General features: G+C 48.4%; 1 long non-coding RNA gene across 2 annotated transcripts in view; it reads left to right on the plus strand.

Moving 5' to 3' along the window:
- The first annotated feature begins 6,925 nt into the window (after positions 1–6,925).
- Positions 6,926–19,284, plus strand: part of LOC130709404 (uncharacterized) — a 70,816-nt gene continuing 58,457 nt past the window's right edge. The window contains exons 1-3 of one of the 2 annotated variants that reach the window (XR_009009942.1): positions 6,926–7,072; positions 11,570–11,717; positions 12,732–12,959. This is a non-coding gene — a long non-coding RNA (uncharacterized LOC130709404). Of the gene's footprint in view, positions 7,073–11,569; positions 11,718–12,731; positions 12,960–19,284 lie in introns of those variants that run through there. The other variant, XR_009009943.1, reaches the window with a different exon arrangement.

Consider the following 19,284-nt stretch of genomic DNA (forward strand, 5'->3'; position numbering starts at 1 on the left):
ATGGCCAATAAGCACATGAAAAGGTGTTTAACATCACTAATCATTAGGGAAATGCAAATCAAATCTACAATGAGATACTACTTCACACCCTTTAGGATGGCTATTATCAGAAAAAACAGAAAACAAGTTTTGGTGCAGACGTGGAAAAATTGGAACCTTTGGGAATGGAGCAATGGAGCAGCCACTATGGAAAACACTACGGTGGGTCCTCAAAAAAATCAAACATAGAATTATCAACCAGCAATTCCACTTTTGGGTATATATATATATATATAAATCGAAAGCAGGAACTGGAAGAGATATTTGTACACCCATGTTCATAGTAGCATTATTCACAGTAGCCAGAAGTTGGAAGCAACCCAAGTGTCCACTTATGGATGAATGGATAAAGAAGTGGCATATACATACAATGGAATTGTATTCAGCCTTATAAAGGAATGAAATGCTGACACATGCTACAACATGGGTGAACCTTGAAAACATTATGCTGTGTGAAATAAGCCAAACACAGAAGGACAAATATTGTATGATTTCACTTAGATGAAGTACCCAGAGTAGTCAAATTTGTAGTGACAGTGTAGAGAAGTGGTTATCAGGAAGTCGGGGGAAGGGAGTAACAGGGAGTTACTGTTTAAAGGGTTATGGAATTTCAGTTTGGGATGATGAAAAAATTCTGGAGATGGATTGTGGTGATGGTTGCACAGCAATGTAGAAGTACTTAATGCTACTGAACTGTACATTTAAAAATGGTTAAAATGGAAATTTTTATAGTATGAATATTTTGCCACAATAAAAATATTTAATTATCAATCAATTAGGGGGTCCAACCCCCTTGGTGATAGATGTGCTGAGAAATTATTGGCTCTGAATCACACAGCTACCTGAGTAGCCAGAAGAACTAAACCTGGGTATCTTCCACCTGGTTCAAAGCCCTGCCTCAAGGCCCTGAGTTTGGTGGAACAGGTTTCATCACCTGCCCTACCTCTGCATCCTAGAAACGCTTTTAATCATTTGATTACCCACCTGGTGTTTCTACCTTGAGGCCAAACAGTTCTCTCTTCTGGAAGGGTAGGAAAGAAGAAATGGGGGATGGGTTTGAGGCCCTATGTATAGGGCTGTGAAGACACCCGTTCTGGGTACAGGTTAGCAAGGTAGCTGCTTTTCTTTCATGGGGATGAGGGATTCTGTAGGAACTTTGCTGGTGATGGATGGTCTCCTTGTCCTGCTCTAGGGCTGGTTCTGTGGTCAGAGCTTCCCTAGCCTCCCTCCCTGCCCCCAACATCCCTCTCTCCTCACACACTGCCCCTGGCCACCAGCTGCTGGGGCTTCTTTGGTACTTGGCCTCCCAAGCTAGATTAGAAATTCTCTGAGAGCAGGGATCACATCTTCTTTGCAAATGCCACCCTCCCTCATCCCCTCCTCAACCGTCACCCCAGCATCTGCCAAGCATCTTACCCAGTGGCCTCCAGGGAACTTTCACTGGCGGCTTCATGCTCCCAAGCTCACATATCTCATTAGAAAGTGCATCTTGGACATGCCCCTGGTTGTTCTCTGCTTAATGACAGAGAGGTCCAGGAAGGCCACATCTGGGAAGAGACAGTCAGGGGGAACTTGGGTGAGGCCTGGGAGTGGGCAACAGGATCAGTGCAAGGTCTGAGCAGTGTAGCGACTGCTACAGACCCCAGGAGATGCACCCGAAAGCCTGGTGAGGTGGTCCTGAAAGCTGTCATCTAGGGGAAGAGCCAAATGGCAGGGACATTAGAGGGACTGACTCTGAGGAGGCCCATGGCCACCTTCATGCCCAGTACTACATCCACTGGTCTGGTCTCATGTGAGGTGGATTTGCCCCACCCTTGCCCTGACCTTCCCTGTGTCTCCAAGTCTTGAGGTTGACGGCAGGAGGAAGGGAATGAAGGTTTATGGAGTGTTGGCCAACAGTCACCTGCCCCATCACTCACAGCTTTTCTCAGGGCCAGGCAACCATTCTTCTCATCCCCCCTCTGCCCTGGGACTGAGCCTCGGGGCCAGAAGCAATTTCCACCCTTAAACAGAGACCAGTTTGGAGTCTTGTGAAAATTAACCAGCTCCCACCTCTTTCCTGTACTCTTCTGAGGTCTTGTTAAGAAAAACTGTGAAAGACTTTGAAATGGGCAAAGGTCCTTGGGCATCCTTTCAATGGAATGTCAGGGGTTGTCTAGACTGTTGTGTAGACTAGAGGACCCTTCCTGAGTTGTCTGATTCTATGGGGATCTGTGCCTTCTATTGTCATTGATGATATTGCATCCTTGTAGAGATAGATGTTAACTTATGGAGGGCTGCAGCAGAGGCACAAGATCCTGTTCATAGGAATGCAAGCAAAGATGCCAGCTCTGCATCAATTAGCAAATTCCCTCCCCCAACCTTGATTGCCTATATAAATGGGTCTGTGTTTTGGGTTCTCCTGTGAACTGACTGTAACATCTTACTGGTTCCCTCATTAATTAATTAGTTAAATGAAGTAGAAGTCACGTGTTCACTTTATATTTGCATAAGAGTCATGGTTTTCCATTTAAAATAATTATCCCTTAACAGTTTTAAATATCTGTCTCGTGCTTAAGTTAAAGGAATAGAGAGGGAGGGGAGGAGAGGAGAGCAGGGAAGTGGGCAGGGTGGAAGGACACGGGAAAAGAGAAAAAGAAAGGAAAAGTCAGGAGAGGATTGAGAGCGGAGATGGCAGGAGAAGGGGATGGGTGGGGGGGAGGAACAACATAGTCAAGGAAGAAGCCAAAGAAAAGAATCTTCTTGTCCTGAAACACACAAATGCTCTCCCTCTGCTTGATGGAAAAGTCTTTATTTTGAGTCAGCTATAAGAGGCCCTCTCTGTTCCTCAGTCTGAGAGGGAAATTATTTTCTGCCTCTCTCGTTTCCCAGGTCACCAGTTATATTAAGCCAAGGTCCCTTGATGGCTGCTGTCTATAATTTTTCCACTCCCCACCCTTTTGAGTCAGATTGGAAAATAAGGACATTTTGAAACTTGGACTCTTGGTGATGTGGCCCAGGACTCTTGGGCTCCATGGAGCTGGGCACGGTCCTTATTGAGGGTCCTGTTTAGATCAGAAACAGGAAGGCAAGCAGTGCTGCCAGGTTGCTCCCATGAGTCCTCAGACCCTAGCCTGAGGCCCTGGGGAGACCCCCACTGTGTTCCCAGGCCTTTCCCAGCAGCAGGACATGGCTGTTCCTGTGGTGCCCTGTCTGAGGTTAGAAGTAAGCTCTTTGCCCTGAAATGTCCCCACAGGCCTGGCACGGATCTGAAATTTAGAGAGTCAATCATCATCATTCTAACAAGCCCTTAATAATACATCCTCAATCTATCTTTCCAAACTTATCCCCTGCCACACCTGCCTTGCATCCTGCATTCCAGCCAGTACTTGCTACTCCCCCCCGAACTAGTCAAATATTTTCCCACCTCTGCCTTTGCTCTCGCTCATATTTTCCCACCTCTGCCTTTGCTCTCACTCTTCTCTCGGCTTGGAATGCCTCTTTCCTTTCTCCTCCACCCGATGATGTCATCCTTGTGCTTTCCTCTGATTTCCAGGCAGAGTGAATTATTTCCTTCCTTGAGCCTTCGAGTGTACTTTACATACATCTGCACTTGGATAGAACACTCATCACTCTGGTTTGTAATTATTTGCCTGTCTGCCCATCTGTTCTTCAAGGGCAAGAGCCCAGGCTTATTCATGGCCTGTACCCGTACTTGGCTTAGTGCCTGGCACATTCATTCAGTCATTTCACAAATTTATTGAGCACTGACTATGTGCCAGGCTGTTTTCTAGGTGCTGGACGAGGAACAAACGGATAAAGTTCTCTGTTCTCGTGGAGCTTACATTCTTGTTGGGGAGACAGACAACATACAAATAAGCAGAAATAAGTAACATGTCAGGTTGTGATAAGTGCTAGAAGAAAAATCGAGGGGGCTAAGGGCACAGAGGATGACGGAGGGTGTTATTTTAGGACGTCAGGGAAAGCCCCTCTCCATAAGGTGGCATTTAAATAAAGACCTGAAGGAGGGGAGGGAGTGGGTCACGTGGGCACCTGGGGAAACAGCATTCCAGGTAGAAGGAACAGCAAGTGCCAGAGTCCGAGGTGGAAGTGTTATCTGTTGAAATCAAGGGACAGCAGTTAGGGGACTGATATGGTCACAGGAGTGAGTGATGGGAGAGCAGTAGGAGAGGGGCTTCAAGAAATTAGTAAGCAGCAGGGGCCAGAGCACTTTGACCCTTCAGGCCAAGGTAGAAGCTTCAGTTTTTACTCCAAGTGAGCCAGGTAGCCATGGCAGGGATTTGAGAAGAGAGACGACCTAACTTAAATTTAGGAGCATTCATGATCTTATGGGACTTCCTGGCTCTCTTTGGAGAACAGACTGTCCAGGCTGGGTGCTCATGAAGGTCATATGGAATGTGGGACCAGATGCAAATGGCTCTTGAGGAGATCATGGGCTTATCCTTGATTGGACAGGATATGAGAGCGTTGGCTCCTTTTACTCTATATTCTGATTCTTGTCCCTTAGAGAAGTGCCCCAGCTGACAAGGATTTTCTGTCCCTGGTCATCGAATGAGCCTGGAGAGACCAGACAGAACTCATGGGAAATAAACAGAGAACCTGGCCTGCTAAACTGACAGATACTGACTTTGCCTGTAACCATACACCTAAAAAGTCAAGGCAGACTTCCTGGAGTAGGGGGGCTCAATTATCCAGTGATTAATAAAAGGCAAAACATGACAGGAGAAACTAGCCTTTCACAACCCAGCACTGCCACAGTATGACTGTTGGCTCTGAGTCACCTTCAGGATGGCCCCGGCAAATGACCTCTAATAAAAGCTTGGCTGAGAGAAGGAATGAACGACTTTGCCTACCTACTCCTTCCAAGCCCCTTCCCAGGTATATCTGGTAAGTCCTCACTGTTAAAATATCCAATAAAAGTTGAAGACGTCACCACTCCACCCCTCCAAAGAATGGTATCTCTAATGGTGGAATTTCAAGCACCTGGTAAGGCCAGATCCTAACGTGCTTTAGGCCAGGGGACTTCCGCGAGCGCCTCTATTTCCATTACAAAAAAAAGCCTCCAATTCCCACCTCCCTTCTCCCAGGGAGGAAGGCGGAGACCGCGGACCGGTAGGGAGGGGTCAGGAGTCGGCGGCGGGGTTCCCGGGGCGTGCCCCCCGCCGCGTCCAGCTCCTGGCGCGCAGGGGCGTTTGCGGCGGCGGTGGCGCGTGCAGTGGAGGCCGGCGCTCGGCAGGGGGCGCAGAGGACCCGCTCGGCGCGTCCGGAGCCCCGCTCCTCGTCCCCCGCCCCTCCTCCCTCCTGGCCGGCTGCGCGCCCCACCGCCCCACGGCCCCACCCAGCCTCTGGGCGTGTGTGGCAGTCTTCGGGAAGCGTCTTCCTAGGCCATCCCTCAGTCCCCTGCCCCGGCCCGCGGCCTCAGCCGGTATTCTGGTGGCGCCGCCCCGTCCACAGGCCAACCCCAGTTCCCGCAACTCCTTCCCTTCCAGGTGTGGCCGGTGGGGAAGGGCGGTGGTCAGGGTGGGGCATGATCAGGAGGACGTGGGCCTGGGACCCCGGACCGTGGGGATTAGAGGTTTCGTGGAAGGAAGCTGCAGGTGAGAGGTCAGAGCCAATTGCACCTCCACACCCAGCCCTCGCCCTTGGCCCGTATGGCCCCAAGCCTTGGGGCTGGGCACACGGGTGGGGGCCGAGAGTAGAGACCCAGGCCCGGGAAAGGCGGGAAGGCATCTGCTCTGTTCACCTGTGCGGGGCCTGCTAGGGGGCAATCAATTTCTGAATGAATGAAAGAAAGAGAGAGAAAGAAAGAAATGGAAAGGGTCTCTCTGCCCAAGACTTGGCTCTGGCCAGCCCTGTGCCGGCACATTACCTCCCAGCAGGGTTTGCCGCTCACCTTGCTCCTTACCTGTCTGTCTCCTGCAGATCATCTTTCCACGCCTCACAGCATTCCTTGCACTTACTTCCACTGCTCAAACGCCCTCACTAGCTTCCGGATCCAAATCCCTTCTCCTCGAATTCAAAGCTCCTACAGTCGCCACAACCTACTTGTGGCACATGCTGCACTCCTCTGCTTGAATCTGCTGTCCAGCTACACTAAATCTACTCAGGTTTTCTGAACATAGCTTGAACTGGCCTTCCTCCTGGGCGCAGCCCTTTGCCCCTATCAGCAGCACCTTCTCCCTTGCCTCCGAATCTTTCTCTTCCTTCAGGGTCTAGCCTTTAAACCTCATTCCCTTCCTTCATGAAGTGATCCCTCGCTTTTTCAGCCCATAGTAAGTTTTCTCAGCTCTGACCTATAGCATATACTCCTTGACTCTTTTTTGGTACCAGTTACCTGTGGTGCTTTGTCATATAGTACTTATATGCCTATGTTTTTTCTCTCACTAAATTGTAAAGTTTTGGAAGACAGGGTCCAAGTCTTATTTATCTTCCACTTCAGTTCATCACACATTTATTGGGCATCTACTATATACCACGTATTGAGTCTAGCATATTTGGCCCCAAAGGAGTCTAGGACACAGTCCCCCACAATGAAATTGGGGAGAAAAGAAGACATATGGGGCTTGAGGAAAAGAAGAGGGTATGGCTCCGTCATGGAGCACTCACTAGGAAAGTCCCAAATGATGTTCTTTGGGAGCACTCAGCATCCTGGATTAGGAAGCCATCTCATTCTCTAAGGGTGTGTCTGCTCATTCATGCAGCCACTTACCCACACCCTCATTCATTCATTCATTCATTCATGTGATAAATATTTGTTGAGTCCTCACTTTATCCATGTGTCTCATAGGATTAGTCATACATACTGCAGCCCCAGAGCTGGCTGGTGTGCATGCGTGCGTGCGTGCGTGCGTGCGTGTGTTGGGGAGGAGTAGGAGCCTGGAAAGTTTTTGGTGTGAGTTGCTTCTTTGTCAGTTCCTGTTCAGAGGCATAAGTCCCTGCTGGAAATGGTCTTGGGAAAGACGGTTGAGTGTGGCAAGAGCTGGAAAACCTGGGATTTCATGGAGGGAAGGAGGATCTTCAGCCTTTCCTGAGGGTAAGGTACCCAGACTTTGCTTTATAGTTCATTTTGGAACAGCTTACTCTGCCAGAGAGCATGTTTACTTCAAAGTTTTTCCTCCACGATCTCTTGAGGTTTTCCAAACAGCCCTCTGAGTTTACATCCATTTGCCAGATGGAAAAACTGAGGCTAGGAGATTTACGTTTCCTCCAGAGTCACTGGGCTATGGCAGGGGTGGGTCTAGACCAGATCGTTCACATCCTGGTCTCCTCAGCTTCACTGTAGGGTGCTGTGTCCTGGACACTTTGGGGACCATATATGCTAGATGTCACACCTGAGATGTAGTAGATGCTTAACCTGCTCGGTCTGCAGGTACACTCAGGCCTGTTGAGGAGCCAGTCAGAAGAGAGAAATTTCTGGCTCCCCATAATGAAGGAGGTAGGTCCTTGGTATAGAACATTTTAAATTTTAGATCAAAGAGATGGCCCCCACCATATCTGGCTACTAGCAACTCTCCATTTCTCATTCAGAAATTCAATGGTAACTAATAACCAAACCCTAACTCCAGGTGACTTCCAAACTCTAATCTTAATGCCCAAATTCTAACCACTCATCTAAATTGTTCATTCCTTAATTCTAACTGGAACACAGCACTCCACCCTAAGGGCAACTCAGCCCCTCTCAGATCCTCACTGGCAGCCTGATGTATCTTTAATATCCTTCATATAGCCCGCAGTGGGTCAAAGCCACTGTCCTAGCATCCTGGAGCAAGAAGGTCCAAAATGAGGATGCAAGCATCCAGGGAGGGGCTGGTCACACCATGAAGTTGTCTTTGTTATGAAAGTGCCCCTTTTCCTCCCTAGGTCCCAGGCTTCATGTTGTCCCCAGGCCCTCCTGGGAGTGGGGGAAAAGATTAGGGTGTTAAATCTTCTAGAGATTTTTTTGAGAGACTAAAAACAGGCAAAGCTAACCAGAAGGGACGAAGCGTGAATGGAGGATTCCAGCCATTCAGGCATTCATTCTTCAACATTGTATGACCAGTTAAAAGTACTAGGGCACCCAGGCAAGCCGTGATTCAGATATAGTTCCTGCCCTCAGGCACATTGCTATCCAGAGGCAACTGATTTTTTTGAGCACTTGAAATGAATTAGGTACCTATGTTAAGCAATTTTGCATGTTATATTTTATTTAATTGTTACAACCCTATGGAAAAGGAATTACTATTCCATTTTGTAGATGAAGACACTGAGGCTCAGTGCTAGTAAAGTGCAAAGCCAAAGACTGAAAGACTGTCTCTTTTCCTGCATTGTCTCTGGGTGGGGTGGGGGAGGAAAGTTTTCCAGGAACCCTGACTTCTCTTGCGGGGTCAAGTCACCTCCTGTACCACCTAGTCCCAGGCAGCAAGTGTGGAGCCAGATGATTGGGCCAGAGTCTCTCCAAGGCCCCACCCACCTCTGCTTTGCTGAGCCTATCAGATTGCAGGCCCTGGGGGCGGGGCCAGAGGCTGTTAGAATGGTCGCCTGGTGTCAATGGAGGGGCAGAGGGGAGTTCCATTTGATGGTTACCGTTCTTTTCCTTGGTGTCCGATTCTACCCATTTCCTTATTGACCACCAGGGTTCCAAGCCACTGGACAGTCATGGCCTGCTCTGGCTTCCCATTAAAGTCACGGTCAGATTAGCTTTGTCCACAAAGCACAAAGCCCTGCCTTAAAGGAAGCAATCCTGCTTCCACGTTATGATATTCAAAAATAATGCTTTAGTTAATTGGTATGTTAGGCAACTACTCTGTCCTGCTTGTGGAGAGGAATAACCCCTGCCTTTGAGGTGCTTACAATGCAGTGATAAAAAATAGAAATTAATGAGTAGAGTATTATAATAGATTTGTAGAGCACTAACTGCATGCCGGGTGCTGCAGCTTTCAACAAGTACTATCTCATTTAATGCACATTAACATGAGCACACATCACAGCAACTTTTCTCCTGCGACATATAACAGAGGTGGGAAGAGCTGGGAGAATGGCATCAGAAGAACTTACATTTAAATTTAAATCCTGTCAAACACTAGCTGTATGATGCTTGGCAGTTATTTAAACAGTCTGAGCCTCAGCTTTCATATCTGCAAAATGGGAGTATTTTATACCCCCATGGTAAAGAGCTGTTTGTGAGGGCTAAGTGGGATAATGCCTATGAGGCACTTAGCATGTGTCTAGGACGGAGTAGATGTTTATGTGTTTCTTTGTTCATTTTACAAATATGTACTGAGTGCCTATTATATGCCAGGCACAGTTCTAGGCCCTGGGGATAAAACACAAAGCCCACTTATACTCTACGGCTTTATTCAATCTTGGTTTCTTTTCTGCCTGTGTATTCCCGTATACTTTCATGTTCAGTAGCTCATTTTAAGTAGATATATATTCATTTACTTCATCTTTGCATCATCCTGGTCAAGTAGGGATAAAAGAGGATTACTTCCATGTGATGGATGGAGAAACAGAGGCCTAGAGAGATTAGGTGATTTACACAGCACATCTGTAACGAACTCTAAACCACAGATTGGTATCCTGTTTCTCAGCCTTGTCTCCGCCAGGGACTCTCTCTTTTGGCATATGTTCCAGGTAGCCCCACAATTCTTCTCAGGGCTGTGAGCTTTCTGGAGAAAGTTCCTGCAGAGAGCTCCCTGCTAGAGGTCCTAGCCCCTCCCACTCTCAGGCTCTGTCTACGTAGGTGGAGTGCTGAGCATCAGGGCAGAACCCTCCACCAGCATAGACAGACTGGGTCCATTACGATGGGGAAGAACAGGTGGAGAAAGAGGTAAATGGTGATTGAGCCCCTGATCATCCCCACCCACACACAGCCCTTAGCCACTGTCCACTTAGGTTCTTTCCTGCTGAGACTCCTCCCATCCCTTCTTGCAAATTCAGTGGATGGATGAGGACCCAGCAGGATCCCTGCAGAGTGGGAAGAGCACTATGTATATGTACACCTGTATATCAGGTATACAGGCTCAGCAGTTAAGAAAACTTGTGTTTAGTAAAACTGGCCCTTATTTGTTACTATGTAGCAAAATTTATCCTGAGCAAAAGTCCAAGGAATGGGCAAAGTTGATATACAAGCATGTTCATTCATGGAAGAGTTACTTAGGGTTGCAAAACATTAGAAACAAGCTAAATGTCCAACAACAGGGGCTTCATCGAGTCAAACTGTGGCTTTCCCTACTCTGGAGTATTAGGTGGCATTAACAATTCTATTGTAAAATAATATTTCTTGACCTGGGGAAATACCGTGATATATTGCTAAAGGGTAAAAAGCTGGCTGAAGTATCAGGGAAGGCCTCTGGGAGGAGGAGGAAACCAGGGCCAGCTCTCTTTGCCACCAAAGAAAATCTGTTTGTTTGTAGAGCCATCTCTCAACTGCCTATAAGAAATTTGTTTACAGCAGTGGATTTCAGAAACCGGTTTCAGATTCTCCTTCCTTTTCCCTACTTTTAAAATTTTATAACCACTATCCTTGATGTTTCCTGAAGCCCAGTAGGAGAAAGATCTCGTGAAAATCGTGTTATTTTCTCTCAGGCTCAGCCAGGGCCTTTGCACAAGCTGTTCCAGTTGAAGGAACCAATCACCGAGCACATAACACATATCCCCCTCAAAACACACACACACACACACACATGCTGTCCCTGACAGGTCAGTTACCTCTCTAACACATCCTCACAGCACCATGGACTTCCTTCTCCTTTGTTTCCACTTATTTCTGGAATTATCTGATGAATGTCTTTCTCCATCTATGCTGTCTCCCTCCATGATGACAAGGCCCGTGGGTGCTGGTCCTCACCCGTCTCTCTCCCACCCAGCACAACTCCTCTCAATAACTGTCGGATGCGTAGATAGATGAATGGCCAGGAAGATGGATGGGCAGATGAACCTGCAGGATAAATAAGCAGGAGGGAGGGGAGTGATTACAACAGACTCCAAGGCAGAAAGGAGGTTGGAATCAGGACTGGCTCCAGACACAGACTAGTAGGTAGCTGCCTGTAACACAGTTGCAGGGTCACTAGGAAGGCCCCCCCCACCGTGGCTCCAGTGCCTCACATCCCTTTTACAAAAGGAGGCAAAGCCTTCTGTTCCCTGAAGTGTACAGAGCTCAGGCATGAATCCCATGTTCCTGGAGAGGGAAGAAGTGCTCAGAGGGTTACCCTCATTCATGCTAAGGGGTAAATGACTGAGAGAGCCTTTCCTAAGAGCAAACTGTGATGGGAGGCTATGTGTGTGGAGGAAGGGAGAGGAAATTAGGGAGAGAGGCCAGGACCCAAAATGGGCCAAAGACACAGACAAAGGGGTCTTAGGGCCTGAGGCCAACGTTGACCGGACGTGTCATTTTGCTTTCGCTGCACTCAGTCCTAGTGGGTAGGACAGCCTTCTTGGTAAATCGGGTTCCGCAAATATTTGACGTCTGGAAAACTTTCAACAAAGATGGCGTTCGGAAGCCTGGCTCGGAGGCCCCAGGATGACAACCTAATTACGTTCCTTTTAATAGCTCCTTCCCAAGTGCTCAGTCAGGGACATCTGCTGTGCTGCGGTTGCACCTTCGGGGAGGAATATTTTTATCCCCGCGATGCCACAAAAGGAAACTTCTGAAGGCTGGATGAAAATGGCCTCTGCGTTCCCAGAGCCTCGGGGCCCAGGTAGGTAGGGCCTAACACTCTCCCCACACCCCTCCACCCCCAAAACAGGGCCAGGCTCCTTTTCACAAGCAGGGGAGGCGCTGACTGCCTAGGAAGTGGTGGTTGTTATGTGTGTGTGTTTAAAATTTTCCTTTTGCAGTTTTCCCAGAGGTACCTACAACACGCCAGGCCGCCTCACCCAGTTTTCCATGTAAGCGGGGTGTCAACATAACAACTAAGGCTGACGCCAGCCCTCCCTGCTCAGTGGGGCCCTGGCACCGCTTCTACCCCACAGCCCAGCTGAGGATCCCCAACACAGACCTTTGTTATGTCAGAGGAAGGAAAGGGGGAGACAAACAAGAAAGGGCAGGATTTCTGTGGTTTGTTTAATAGGAGATTAGCTTGCTAGGAAGGCCAAGGGCTGATAGGCTAAAGAAGGATATGTGTCTTTTGAGGGTCCCTGGGATCAATGAATAAAATGCAAGGAACCCCAGAGATGCATCTACTCCATATTCTCTCCTCCTCTTCTGCAGACGAGTTCCCTGCGTCCTGGAAAGGTAAATGGACTTGCTCAGGGAGTTAACATTGCCACCTGGGTTGACTCATCTCTTTTCAGCCAAAGAGTCTCTTTTGGTGAGAACTGCTCTACTATGAGTTCATCAAATCACATTGGCAAAAAAACAATAAAAAAATAAAGATACAGAGGATATTACAAAAAAAAATCACATTGGCAGACGCTTGACTGAAGCGTGGCCTCTTTACCTAGGAGGCCAATTCTCTTGGATGGAGGGACACCCTGGAGCCAGGAGGAGAAAGCAGTTATCACTCTGATGGGCCCTGGGTCCAGACACTCATCTTCCCACCAGAAAGGAGCTGCTGGGCAGTTGAGGGCACTCTGTGCTGTGTTTGCACTGAAATTTTTGACCCAGAAATTGTTTATTTTGATGGTGGCTGCTTTTTCTATTAGTGGTTCTAGCACATCCTAAAGGTGCTTACGGAGCCTTTGTGCTAATAGTTACTCCACATCCCTTCCAGGCTTCTAGTGAAGAAGAAGGAAAAAGAAGCAACATTTCTGGACAAGTGCCAAGGAAGCACATGTGGAGCACAGGGTGACAACTGCTGTTTTCCTCTTCTAGCCGGAGATCTTCATTTCCCAGCCCAGAGTCCCGTGTGGTTCTCTTCCTGCATATGTAATTTTTGTTGCCCCTTCCCCTCAGCCCTCACTTGACCATCGTGGACATCTGTGGTCCCCTCACTTTTCAACTTCAGCCTTTTTTTAAAAAAATTAATTAATTAATTAATTTTTTGTTATGTTGGGTCTTCTGTGCTGTGCACGGGCTTTCTCTAGTTGCATTGAGTGGGGGACTACTCTTCGTTGCGGCGTGCAGGCTTCTCATTGTGGCACACGCTTCTCATCGCAATGGCTTCTCTTGTTGCAGAGCACGGGCTCTAGGCGCACAGGCTTCAGTAGTTGTGGCACACTGGCTCAGTAGTTGTGGCTCATGGGCTCTAGAGCGCAGGCTCAGTAGTTGTGGCGTACGGGCTTAGTTGGTCCGCGGCATGTGGGATCTTCCCGGACCAGGACTTGAACCGGTGTTCCCTGCATTGGCAGGCAGATTCTAACCACTGCGCCTCCAGGGAAGTCCCCAACATCAGCCTTTCTTGCTAACAAGCTGCGCAGTATTTGGGTCTTCCTTTATTCAAATTCTGGAGAGAAGGAATCTGATTGACTCAACCTGTCTTTGGCTTCAGTTGCTCTCCTTTTGAGGTACCAGTGTCTGGATGCACTGGTTTTGGATCACGTGGACCTTCAGGACCAACCCTCGACTGCCATGCATAAGGACAAGCCTGTGTTGCTTTCCCGAAAGAGCCCTGGGGTCTGGGAGGCAGCCTACTGCTTGGCCTGGGCAGTAGTCAGAGTGCTGGAGAGGCAGTTTTGGAAAAACCAAGGGAGCTCTACGGTGGGGCAAAGGCAGGGTAAGACCTTGGTGATGGGTCCCAGCAGTGGCCCTTAAAATTGAAGAAACAAATAATTAAGCATTCAACAGGCGCCATGATGGAAAAATCTAGCGGGTGTGTGGGGAGGGTTGGGAGGATACCAGTGCACTGAGTATGTGAACTTGCCTTATTGACAACCTCAATCAAGGCCATGATACAAATAATCAAATACTACTACTACTAATGCTTACTCCAGGCCAGATACTGTTCTAAGTGCCTTCCTTCCATTAACTCATTTAATCCTTAAAATGCCCTCTGAGGTAAGTACCATTTCTATTTTATCCATGAAAAAACAGACTCAGAGCGTATATAAACGCCAAGTCACACAGCTAGTAAGTGGAGGAGCTGGGATGTGCTTTTCACGACTTTGCTATCCTGCCTCCCTGGTAGGAGAGCAGGTGGCCACCTCCACCAGGCTGTTTGGGTACCATTCAGTCCTAACTGCCCCAGAATTTCTCCCTCAGTTCTATCATGCTTGCCATCTCCCTTAGGGTTTAGAAATTCCTGCTCTCAATCATTAATGTAGTGGAAGACACGGTAACCTCAGAAGATCTCTGGCTAGAAGAGGAAAACAGCAGTGGTCACCCTTGCCCTCTCCCACTAGACCTTGAGTCCTAAGCAGATGCAAAATGAGCATGAAGATTTCACTCTTAGGAGTTAGTGAGTTAACAAAGCCTGGGGCTTAAAGGAAGTGGGAAAGCAGTGAAGGGCTCCAGGATTAACCTTGAATTTAGGCTGAGTAAGAAGCCAATATGTGATGTATTATATTGAGAAGCCTCAGGGAAGAAACCTCCCTCTCCAATACCTATCATTCCACCAATTATAGTCCTAGAGCAGCCCTGACCCACAGAGCTTGCTGTGCTGATGAAAATGTTCTATATCTGCGCTGTCCAGTTCAGTAGCCACTAGCCCCATGTAGCTATGGAGCATTTGAAATTTGGCTAGTGTGACTGACTAAATTTTTTATTTTAATTAATTGGAATCTAAATGTAAATTGCCACATGGGGCTAGTGGCTATTATCATGGACAGGGCAGTTCTTGAGGACTCCCTAGAATATATGTCCCACTGGGAGGCTCAGACCTTAAGCAATCATCTGTTAAAACCTTAGTTCAGGGAGTGCAGGCCAGGGACCGGGTGCGGGGCAGATGCATTTCATTTGGCCAGAATGTGGCTTTAGAATCTTTAATCTGAAAGCCTGCGGGCAGGGCAAGCACTCCCTAGTCTCTACTCCCCCTAATTTTACTCCAGGGCCAGTGCACACATTTCGCCACCTCTGATGGCATGTATAGTTGCGACCCTAGCCTTGGTAAAAGCCTTCAATGGGTCTCAACTTGATGTCATTTGCTTCTCACAACAGCCCCAAGATGGAGGCAGAGTTGAGATGGTTGTGTCCATTTTGTGGGTAAGAGAATGAAAGTCCCCAGAAGCTCCCAGGAAGGGGCATTCTCCAAGCCTACCTCCACCTTTCCTGTCTCATTTGCATAGACACTGGGAGCCACCGGCTGGCTTCTGGGGCTGACCTGGCCCTGCTGTGGAACCTTGCCCTGCCCTGGCCATAGGCAGCCCTCAGAGCACCTTTTCCCCAGCACTCCACTCTTGTTTCCATTCAAACATCATCTTGATTCATTTTTAATGCAACCCAGCTGCCGTCCTAAGGCTTACTTAATACACCACTTTCACCGGACCGTGTGCCTGCCTGTCTGCCTGGGCTTTCCAGCCTTCTGTTGTGCTTTCAAAGTTGAATACACCTGGGGTCCATCAGCAGATTCAACTGGGTGAACTGAGAGGGAAAAAACCCCAATCTTCCAACTCTATCTCCACCCAAAGCCTGCCCCCTAGGCCTTTTCTCCACATCAAACCTGATCCTAGCCCCATCCCAGTTTTCCACTGGCCTCACACTGCTTATCTCTAGGCTTCTGGAATTTAACACCTGCTTGACCCTCTGCCCCTTCAACCACCCAGCAGGGCCTCCACTCAAGTTTCGTGCCTCCCTGACAGGGGAGCAGGCCCATGCTGAGCTGTCTGCCCTCCAGCTTCCCCACCATTAACCTTCCCTTTCTGGAGACTTTGAATTTACACTACTATGGGACGGTGGCCAAAGAAAGAGACCTGCCTGCAATCAGGAGGTGCAGTTGTATGACCTTGGGCAAGTAAGTTAACCTCTCAGAGTCTCAGTTTCCAAAACTGGGATCTTCAGGGGTTGGACTGGATTAATGATTTTTCAAACTGTTTTTCCCAGGAGGGTTCCTCAGAGACTTCACAGATGGCTGGAAGTTGGGGGTTGGGGCTGGGAGGTTGGGTGGTGGGGAGAAAAACCAAGTGGACAGGAACTTCAGGATTTCTCCTATTTGATCAGAGAACCCACCTTAATCTGATTAATGGACCAGGCTTCTAAAATGCTGCTGAAAGAGAAAGAGAGAGGGAGAGAGATCGAAAACTCCAGATTAACCATAAGTAGATGATCCAAAAAGATGCTTACAGCTTTAGCATGGTGGAGTCAAAGTCTTTTCTCCCCAGTGGGTTACAGGCCACACAACTGGGGCCCAGTCAATGCCTGTGGAAGGAAGGAAGGAAGGAACAATGGAGACTTTCTGTGGTGTTCCACATGTGTCTCCTCTTAGCAGCCAGAGTGAAAGACTTCATCTTGCATTTCTCTTGCATTCTTCAGAGAGCTCCCAGCACAGGCCTGCAGTCTGGTCTCAAACCCTCTTCCTAATTGGAAGTTGGGGGAGGGGGTAGAAGTTGGGGGAAGGACCTCTGAGAGACAGAGCCTGTAACGCTGACCATAATGTATAATAAAACAAATGCCAAAGCCCAGGGGGCGAGTCCCACCTCCTTTACTACCCCGTGATCTCTGACAGGGCGAAAGGAAGAAGGAGCACCCTAGGGGCAAGAAAGAAAGAGTGCATTGGAGTAGCACTCCCTCCTGGAGATATTAGGGACCCAATGTGAGACCTCTCTCAGAGGGGGCTGCATCTTCAGGGGATCCTGGAGAGAGGAATTCCCAAACCAGAGGCCACGTGTGACCCACAAGTGCTTGCGGGTTTGGTCAGATCATGATAACATCAAGAGTTTTGTTAAAAAAAAAAATAAATAATAATTTATTGCTGGTATTAAAAAACAGGTATTTAAAAGAATTTTTTTAAATAAAAATTTAGGTTTCTGGCTTCTTTTGGAAAATTGGAAGAACTGAAAGTGCTGGTCATATATTCCCAGTGGGTAAGAGTTGGTTGCACTGAGCATCTGCTACTTTCCTTAAACCTTCACTAAAACATCCGCTTGCTGGTTTGCCACAGTCCCTACCACTCCCTACTGCTCCCTATCGTTATGTCTGGTCTCCTTCTCCCATTTATGCCACTGCCTGGCTCCTGTAGCATCTGAGCTTGTGACCTTTGACTTTATCCAAAGAGATCACACTGGCACAGAGAACCATAAGGGCAATATTCCTGGGCAGAGGAATATCCCCCTGCTCCTAACACCATTTCATTAGGGAGGCCACCCTTCCTGAAAGAGGTAAATCCTACCACACAGCCTCACAGATCGTGAAGAGCATTCGATTGCCAAAGGGTTTGGAAAAAAATTTGTATAGATCTGCCCAGCTCCCTGTCCCCACAGCCTGCCCCCTCCAGCATCAACAGCTGCCCATTGCATCATCAGTAGCAGCAAATTCAGGCCCCAGTTGCTCGTCCTCTGTGACCCAGGAGAGAGTCAACCTTGTGCCCGGGCCCAGCCTGACCTTGCAGTCTGTTCCATCATCAGGGCCCTTTGCTTTGTGCCTGCTGACCATCGTGTTTGGGTAGCCCCTTGCGTGAATACCTGCCTTGGTTTCCTACCAGCCCCGAAAGGCTCTGGGAACTGAGTTGTGCCCTGCCCTCTCATGCGAGGTCTTTGCAGCTGAGCCCTGTCCCTGGAACACCAGCTGCTGCCACCAGACTCCTTCAGCTGTGAGACTGCCTTCCTTCTGCCTCTGCCTATCCCAGAGGCTGGCCTGCTCCCACCCCTTAGAGCAGGCCTTGTCCTGTTGCCTGCCTGGCCCTGTGCAGGATGCTGCCAGCACAGGCAAAGCTTGTTTAGAGAGTGGGGTTTAGGTGGGATTTCAGCCCACACCCCCCCTTCAGCCATCACCTTCGTGCACGATCGCACAACTCTGAGTAAGTTCGCCTGGGTCCTGAGCCTGGGCCATCTCTGTTTGGCTTCATCCTCCCATTGACCCAGCTTCATTTCTGATAGCCATCCCCCAGTTTCCCGGCATTTCCTTTTCCTCCTCGTCTGACACCTAATCCTGGGGCAACAAGAGATGAATATAATAATAATCAACATATTGAGATTCTGAGATAGTATATGAAGCACTGTACATTTATTATTATATTTAATTCTTATAACAACCAGGAAATGTAGAACTGCTGTCCCCATTTTCCAGATGAGGAAACTGAGGCATAGAGAGATCAAGGAATTTTCCCAAGGCCCACCACCAGTGAGTGACAACACTAGGATTCAAACCTAGGTCTGTCTATTGCCAAAGCTTAAGCTCTTAACTTCTCGGCTCTGTCTACCAAATCAAAGAAAACTGGAAATGAGACTGAGAGAAGCCAATAATTTGTTTAAGATCACACAGCTCATCAGTGGTAGAGCTCAAATTCAAAACTCAGGTAAGTCTTCTGTCACCAAGTCCAAAGCTCTTTCATCTGCTGTCTCTTTCACTGTTCTGTTTGCCTCTCAGCTCCTGGTATATGATGGGGCGTTCAGGAAATACTTGCAGACTGAAGGAGTTACCTCATCTAATTTGATATGCCTAGTTATGCCTACTTGTTTTCTCAGAAACTCTCTCCCAGTTGCTTCCATATCAGCCAGACTGGTCTTGTCTACAAACAGGTTAGATCTTAACTCAAGTCCCATCCTCCCAAACTGAGGGCCTGGAATTCCACCATGGAACAACTTTCCTGTAAGGGGAATAGATGATTATAATGTCCTAACATCTTAGGATAAATGTGTTTTTCAGAAAGTTTTCTGACAAGAGGACCTCGGGGGTATGAGAAACTGAAGTTCTGGTTGGGGGTAGGTTGGGAGAGGACTCAGGGCTGAACCAGGATGTGAAGACAAATTTCACTTAAAGTGATTTTCTGGAGATCAGAGCCTCTTGATCCTGCTTCCCTGAACTCTGAATCTCTGCGTTTGACCTCGTCTTTGGGCCCTACAGGCCCCTGGTCCAGGCCCCTCTTCCCAGCTGGGGAGGTCAGCTCAGATATCCTCAGAGAGGACCTGGGGACTGGCAGGGCCCTAGGATAGGGCCAGCGGAAATGCCACCGTCACACAGCAAGTCTTCACACCTGTCCCCTTCAGGTGGTCCTAGGCTTGGCCACAGCCCCCAGGAACAGGCCTGCCAAGTGGCCCCTCTTGTTAGCCTCTCTAATGGACAGTAATTGTGTGACAGCCTATAAGGGCTGTGGATCCCCAGCTTGCCAGGTGAAAACTGGTTTCTTAGAGGCCTGGGCCAGATTTAGTTCCTGGCAGCCTGGTTGGGATTAAAGACGTTCCAGAACCTTCACTCAATTCAATTTAAATGAGCAAGGATTTACTTAGCCTCTCTGA

The sequence above is a fragment of the Balaenoptera acutorostrata genome, chromosome 12 (genome assembly GCF_949987535.1).
Source record: "Balaenoptera acutorostrata chromosome 12, mBalAcu1.1, whole genome shotgun sequence".
Lineage (NCBI taxonomy): Eukaryota > Metazoa > Chordata > Mammalia > Artiodactyla > Balaenopteridae > Balaenoptera > Balaenoptera acutorostrata.